Here is an 8,740-nt window from a genome sequence, read left to right as displayed (position 1 = left end):
AGTATACTTTTGTTTTGTAAATGAGATATTTGATTTGGTAAAACTTATAATTGTATTATATTTATTGTAATGAAATGCGAATCACAATATAAATGAGTTCCAGCTAACAATTTAAGGTTATGCTTTTAGTTTAATAGTTTAGTGTAGTGTGATCTTTCACCGCGAATTTTTTCTCAGATTTTATTGTGGTCTAAGTGTGGTCTTGGACTGTGGAGAATCTTAATTTGTCAGTGAATTGGCCTCTTTTATTACAACAGTACTAGAAAACAGTATACCTTGATTTTATTAGCCGCAGAAAGTATTGTTCCATCGGCGCAACGTTAATGTGTGATGTTTTTGCTATTGAAACTTTTCTGAACTTTCTATCATGATATCATGGCTTTCATTTGTACTATTTACATTTTTACCTACCCTATCATGTGTAACATCCTATAAGAAACTACTGACACGTTATGATTAAACATTAGTAATAAAAATGTGGGCCAATACTTCAGCATCCAATTGTACACGCTTGAACGTACAAATTACAGGCAATAATCAAAGTTTTTTATAACGCGCGGAAACAAAGCACTACAAAGGGGTATTTTTTTCGTAGCTTTCTAAACATGTGCAATGCACATCCAATGTTTGACCTACTTACCTACACTTCCCTTGCATTAAAGGGTTAAATGCAATTTCCGCGTATTTCAAATACAAACAACACAAAAAAAGCGAATACTTATCGAGTCGTACTCGATAGTACTAGTATAATACCGCTATAAGACCAAATACGTTTTTTTTTAATTTATCAAGCAGAATTTATTACTATTGTTGGAACGCAGAAAATAAAATGTAAAGCCAAACTGTTTATTTAACCTCAAAACAAAGTAAGTTCCTCTAAATAACTTCAGTAGAATTAAAACGACTTTTACGGATTAATCCCGTGTTTTTTTTATTGTCATTATATTATTATTATTGTCATTATATTAGATGTTTCGAATACTGCACAGTTTTCTTGCTCAGGGACGGTTAGTATATCAGTTGTAGGGCCATTTGGAGTAAAAGACAAAGGATAGATTAATAATAAAGCGGATGTTCTTATCTATATATTAATACGTGAAGCAAAAACTTTGTATCCTTTTTACGAAAATTGCGCGGACGGAGCAGTATGAAATTTTCCACACTTATAGAGAATATATATTTTCGGTAGGCAGCGACTTGGCTCTGCACCTTGCATTGCTGAAGTCCATGGGCGACGGTAACCACTCACCATCAGGTGGGCCGTATGCCCGTCTGCCTACAAAGTTAATAAAAAAATAAAATATAGAGAAGAAGTGCACAATGCTAATATTTTTTTAAAATAATGCATAAAAGGTACATTAAATCAATAAAGAAAACATTACACACACTACATACCATGCATTTGACGCACACACGCATGCATACTATTTATTGTCAAACTTTTGTTATTGATGTCTGTTGTCAAATTGAGATTAAATATTGTTTGTCTTTGATAATATTTTTTATAGTGTAGTCTTGGCGAAATTTGTGATTATAGAAGTATAAAATACAATCATAATAGTGTACAAACTTACAATTCCAATTAATTTAAGTATAGTCGAATTTCGACAACTGCGGGACCTCTAGTAATAATGAAATGGCAAACGCCTAGCGGCAGGGATAGGTAGGACGGCGTTGGTCACCGCTTGGATTTACTGTAGGTATATCCTACCGGTACAAAAGACTGGGTTTTTTTTATTGTTTACATGGGTGGGCGATCTCACAGCTCACCTGATGTTAAGTGGTTACTACAGCCCATAGACATCTACAACGTAAATGCGCCACCCACCTTGAGATATAAGTTCTAAGGTCTCAGTATAGTTACAACGGCTGCCCCACCCTTCAAATCGAAACGCATTACTGCTTCACGACAGAAATAGGCAGGGTGGTGGTACCTAACCGTGCGGACTCACAAGAGGTCCTACCACCAGTAAAGTTTATTTCACAACACGTACATTCAATGCATGTTGATATACAAAGCCTGATCAGCATAGGGGCGGATGAACAGACTGTAGGCATATTTTTTAATGTTAGTTGACAAACCGTCAGCTAATTGAAATACGCCCGAACAGTGAGTTTTTGCTCAGCGTAATAGCGGAGGGCTAATCTCGCGACATCCCCTTGACGTTTTTTGCCATCTATTTAGAAGGGGTTGAAGTGGTATTGCTTGTAGGTATTTCTTAATCGTTTCCATATGAATGATTAATATGGCAGAAATGCGCATTAAGCATAATTTTAAAATAGTTTGGGACTATTGACAAAATTACATGATACTAGTCCAGCCGAAACCAGCTGCTGTAAGAGAACACAGAAGATAAAATAATATTAATTTTTCATATTTCAAAAAATATTTCTTTCGTAACAAAGGAAGCATAATACAGATTTGAAATATGCGAAATTCCTTAAAGTTCTAAGTTTTATTATTTTGATTACAAGTTTAAATTTATATTTTAAATTTAAATCAGCTTTTGTGGATCGTAGCGCCTAGATCCGATCTGTAAATCAGACCGTATGTTTTCGATCCGTTTTTTAATACTTACTTTATGGTAGGCAGCGGCTTGGCTCTGCCCCTGGCATTGCTGACGTCCATGAGCGACGGTGACCACTTACCATCAGGTGGGCCGTATGCTCGTCTGCCTACAAAGGCAATAAAAAAAAAAAACGATCGAAAAAATCGCAATGAAAATAAAATATTACAACATTATATCTTTTACAAACAAAAACTTAAATAGAATAAATACGCGGATCTAGGCTAAAACAATTTTGTAAGATGTAAAATTCAACTTTGCAATTATTAAAAGGTAGGCACCCAATGAAATTATAAATGAAATCATAAAATCATTCGTTAATAAATGGGTGATTAGTAATTTCTCATTCGACAGAGGGTATTTTGTTCAAATAATAAATACGCGCTTCTTTATTACGTATTATTTTTCAACTATATAGTTGACGCCGATAGCAAACGCTGAAGATCAGTAAAAATTTTAAGTATTGTCATTTTATAAGTAAGTCAATTTCTAAATTTTATTATGTGCATTAAGATCAACGTTTGTCTGTTTGCATTGTATATGTTTCTGTACCATTAATCCGATTGCGAACAAACTTTGTACAGTTGTTGATGTAACGTTGGGGAGGGTTGTACAGTTCCTACCAATAACATGTCTGTTGAATGTTTTTAATTTATACAGCGAAGCGCTGAATACTCTTAGTTAAAATCATTGTTACATATTTAAACTTGCTTTGATTTGCTATTTTTTTATTGCTTAGATAGGTGGACGAGCTCACAGCCCACCTGGTGTTAAGTGGTTACTAGAGCCCATAGACATCCACAATGTAAATGCGCCACCCACCTTGAGATATAAGTTCTAAGGTCTCATGTATAGTTACAACGGCTGCCCCACCCTTCAAACCGAAACGCATTAGTGCTTCACGGCAGAAATAGGCGGGGCGGTGGTACCTACCCGCGCGGACTCACAAGAGGTCCTACCGCCACCATTCGAATAAACAATATCGAATCAATCCGTATCGTTGTATTGTACAAACCAAACTATTATACCAAACGCATTTAACGAAGAATCTGTTACGTAAAGAAGTGGGTGATTAACTAGCGGCACAAGCGATGCGTTATTCCGTCGCCTCCTCGTGGGATCAGTGTTAAAACAAACACGTGTTTTGAAACGTTTAAATTGAGATATTTTACACTGAAGGGTTGCATGCACATCTCCCGCACGTCGCATTGCTAAACATAGGAAAGTATCGTCTAACCCTCTCGTTACCGCATTATTTAGAAATAATCCCATTTTAATAGGCATTCTTAAAAGAGCCCCTTGTGGCTTTGTTTTTTAACTTCCGGTGCAGAATACAGATCTTTTAAGTCTGAACAAAAAAAAAACCATTGTTTTAAAATATAAAAAAACGTAGAAAAATGGGGCGTGTTTATTTATTGTGAAAAGAACTCTAGGTACGCGTTCGCGTACCAAGGCCTTATGAATCGTAAGAGGTATAACATCGCGATCGTTACGTCATCGCTACCGTATATTTGTTAAGTTCCATTTACGTAGATAATACTGGCTAATCATTAAGCATAAAATGTTTTGTCGTGTCGCTATCAACCAATAGGAGTCTCAGTTCAACTTCCTATATATAATATTTATCCACTAAAACCACATAAGATGTCTGATAAGTCAGTATATAAGAGCGTATGTACAGCGTCTTGCTAATTTATTTGCGATATCGGTACGTCGCGATACGGATAGTGGTCACAGTCTAGACTTGCTCCGATTGGCTGTCGGCGCGGGAGGGCGATCCTCCTTCCTCTCACATGATGCGATTCGCGAACCACTACACGCGAAACTTTATCGCGAATCGTGTCGCGTCCTGCGTAAATATACTGTGTTCACGCACACATACAAGGCGTATTATATTTTATTATAGCGTTTTGACTGTGTGAGCTTATACTGTACTAGGCGAACATGAATAATCAAATTGGAATAGGATTATCAGTTTCATTTAGCGTTCGATTATTTCAAGAAAGACATATTTGTGTTTTGAATTTTGTGAGTATTCTTTGAATTTGTATATCAATACATACATCTATATTATGTAATGGACATGGACCGAGAAGATACGCGATCTGGATACTGCATTTTGTTAAAACATTATTTCATATTGGCGAACAGATTGGTGTCAAATATAGTGTGCTGTGCTAGTTATTGTAATTTAAAGACACAAATCTATTTATAATTCCTGATGTATCAATATAATGTATTACGTAAAACAATACCCGAATAAGCTTAACTCCTTGGGCCGTTGTAGAGTTTGGCAGTAAGAAACGAACTGACAAATACCTAACCCAGCCATAAGTTCTGATACAAATGCAATTTTTTTTTTAATTAAGTAATGTAATATTATTAAAATGTAAACATATACCTAGTCAGGTCATAAATTCTGTCACATGTTTAATGTAAAATAATTGAAACAAGTTTATTCATTATGTAACCATTCATATACCAAAATGAACTTAACAAAACATAGATTCTTATGACACTAAAGTTTATTCAAAATGACCTCCGTGATTTTGAATACAGGCCTTCAATCTACGCGGCCAGTCGTCTATCGCAGCACGAACGAGGTCCATGTCAATATCGGCGGCGGCCTTAATCAAGGATGTCTTGAGTGACTCCAAATTGGGATGAGGCTTTGAGCACGCCTTTTCCTCCAAGTGTTGCCATATCATGTAATCTAACGGATTCAAATCTGGACTGGAGGAGGGCCAGTCTTCGTGCCGGATGAAGTCGATTTCACGCGCCGCCAGCCAGTCTTGTGTGCTCTTCGCTCTATGAGCTGGCGCCGAATCTTGTTGGAATACCCAGTGCCTGTTATTGAACATGGTATGAGAAACAGGTTCCACAAGGTTCGTCAGGACTGTATTTTGATACACAACTACATTCGTTTTTACACCTTTCTCACAAAAATGTACCTCTGTTAAGCCCCAATAAGAAACTCCCAACCATACCATGAGCGAGGATGGAAAATGACCTCGTTGGACACGCAGAATACGGTTGCTCGCTTCTTCACTACTGTGTGCGTACACCTTATCATTTTGTTTGTTGTAGCTCTCTTCTACGGTAAAAATTTTTTCATCCGAAAAAAGAATTTCCCGATATTTTTTTCCCGCGTACCGCTTCAACAAAGCGCGGCATCTCTTCAGTCTCAGGTCCATTAGACGAGCATTCAAACGATGTCCTGTTTTTCTTCGATATGCCCGAAGCCCTAAGTCTTCATTTAACACCCTTTTCACCGTGGTTCTGCTTAACCCCATCTGAAGGGCCAACAGTTTCTGCTTACGTTTGGGATTTCTTTGAATTCGCGCCTTCACAGCTTTTATCACTGCTGGAGTCCTAACAGACCGAGGGCGACCACTTCTTGACCTGTCATCTACACTAGAGTTTTCATTGTATCGTTTGATGGTACGATAAACGAATCTTTTGGTTATATTCAAATTTTTCAGTATGTTAAAAATTTGAATTGGCGCGTAACCGCAACGATGCAACGCAATAACTGCAACACGGTCTTCTTTAAGCGTCCACTCTATATTTAAAAATGAGTAAAATTCTAAAAGTATACATTTTTATTTTCATGAACAATTCGAAATCCGAATTCAATAAACTTTTTTGTGGCCAGCATTCTAAAAGAAAAGTTTTTACTGTGTGACAATACTTATGACCTGACTAGGTATAAATATATTATTACATTTACACATATTTATTAAAGACACATAAAAAAAAATCGATTCGAAATGGCCACCTTTGGCTGGCCATAAAAATACAGGCCTTTAATCTGTTTGGCCATGAATCTATGGAATTACGCACTGTTTCCAAGGGAAATTTCGCCACTGGTTGCTCCAAAGATTTTTTAAGAGACTCAATGTCACCATGTCGTTTAGAGCAGGTCATGTCCTTTAAAACTGACCATAATTAGAGTCTAAAGGGTTGAGGTCTGGGGTAGATGAGGGCCAGTCTTCAGCTCTTATAAAGTCCGGAACGTTTTGCACTGGTGGTAGGACCTCTTGGGAGTCCGCACGGGTAGGTACCACCACCCCGCCTATTTCCGCCGTGAAGCAGTAATGCGTTTCGGTTCGAAGGGTGGGGTAGCCGTTGTAACTACACTGAGACCTTAGAACTTATATCTTGAAGTGGGTGGCGCATTTACGTTGTAGATATCTATGGGCTCCAGTAACCACTTAACACCAGGTGGGCTGTGAGCTCGTCCATCCATCTAAGCAATAAAAAAAAATAAAAAAAAATCTAGCCAGGCTTGGGTAGTTCGTGCCTTGTGGCCAGGTGCAGAGTCCTGCTGGAAAGTCCACGGTATATTTTCAAAAAGTGTATTGCTGAGAAGATTAACAACATGATCCAAGACTGTGTATCTTGATACAGTTTGGCTGAAGTTTTCACTCCTTTTTCACAAACATGTAGTTTTGTGACTCCTTGATAAGATACGCCTCACCAAACCATCACTGACGCAGGATGATGACCACGTTGTACCTTTCCGACCACTTGAGCAGGTTCCTTAGAACTGTGAGCGTACACTTCATCATTTTTCTTATTCTAGTGATCTTCAATCGTGAACACTTTTTCATCGGTAAAGAGGATATTTCTGTGCCTTTCACCTGCGTATCGCGACAGAAAGCGTTTTGATCGATCCACTCTCTTTAATTGTAAAGATTGATTTAGGGTTAGTCCTGTATATCGACGATAAGCACCGAGTTTCAGGTCTTGTTTTATACTACGCGACAGAGTCCTAGCGGGAATCTTCATTTCTCGCGATAGGATTTTTTGCTTCCTAATGGGATTTCGATGAATTCTGGCTTTAGCAGCATTAACACTCTTTGTAGTTCTAACAGCACGCGGTCGCCCCGATCTTTTCTGGTCTTCGACAGACGAAGTGTTGTTTTATCTGTTGACAGTACAATATACGAACATACGACTATTACCAAGCTTTTGAAGTGTCTGGAATATGGCCGACGGCTCCATACCTACTGTGCAAGGCGATCACTGCAATACTATTTTCTTTAACATCAATTCCATATTGTAATTTGATAACGTGTATCTATGTAATTTAATAATAATAATACGAAAATTAATATAATAATAATTAATTAATATACGTGTTCCAAATTCAAAATAAGTAAAAAATTCTAAAAAAGAAAAGTTTTATGTAACAATATTTATGGCCAGACTAGTTATGTTGTGATCTCTTAACGATATTGTTATACTTAATTATAGAAATAAATAGAAGAAGTTCAACATTGCATGTTGCAATGTGATATCAAGCGCACAAGGATAGATATGTGTTAACATAAGCATGCATGTCGATGTTTGAATTGTGCATTTGCATACTTTGAACATTTTTGTTACTTTTACGCTGTTAATGCTGTCGATTAATCACTGTGTTTGCGAATAACGGTCACGGATATTATACGTGTGAGAAAAAATAATACAGCACGGTCAGTTCGCACTGCCCACTGGGCTAATGATCATAGGGACAAAACAACGGACAATAGTGCATCGGAGACCGCACCAAAAAAAAACACCCAAAACAACAGCGAACAAAGCCGACGAATTCGCACAATGCCCGACCATATTAATTACCATTCTCAGGAACAACCAACAAAAGAAAGGGTTTAATAGGTTTAGAGTAAATAAAAGAATCGTAAATCGCCAAACTGACCACTGTCCGGCGAACTGTGTTCATCAAATTGTGAATCGAAAATTTGATGTGACGTTCATGACCGATCTTTATTCAAAAATATTTTCATGTTTGCCTGTTTTCGACTAAATACATTATATTTAACTCATATCTCTTTATTTAATACTGTACAATAATTGTTAAACCTATTGTAGGTAAGCATTTTTAAATAATTTATATTATAAAATTATAATTTAAATGGACGTGATTATTTTTTATATTGCTCTGTACCGTTATAACAATACGTTACCATACAAATTTAGAATTGGCTTCGTGTAGGTACCCGCAGTTTCACTCGTTTTAATTTTGCATTAGAATTAAACAATACGATTGTTATTACACTAGGATTAGCTTCGTCATTATTAGTATTATTTGCATTTTCTTGTAGAATAATGTATTTGTTGACGAGATAAAATACCTTTTAAGTCGCATCATAATTTACGACAAAAAT

Source organism: Bombyx mandarina, chromosome 13 (assembly GCF_030267445.1).
Source record: "Bombyx mandarina strain Sakado chromosome 13, ASM3026744v2".
Classification (NCBI taxonomy): Eukaryota; Metazoa; Arthropoda; class Insecta; order Lepidoptera; family Bombycidae; genus Bombyx; species Bombyx mandarina.
Note: the sequence above shows the minus strand (reverse complement) of the source record.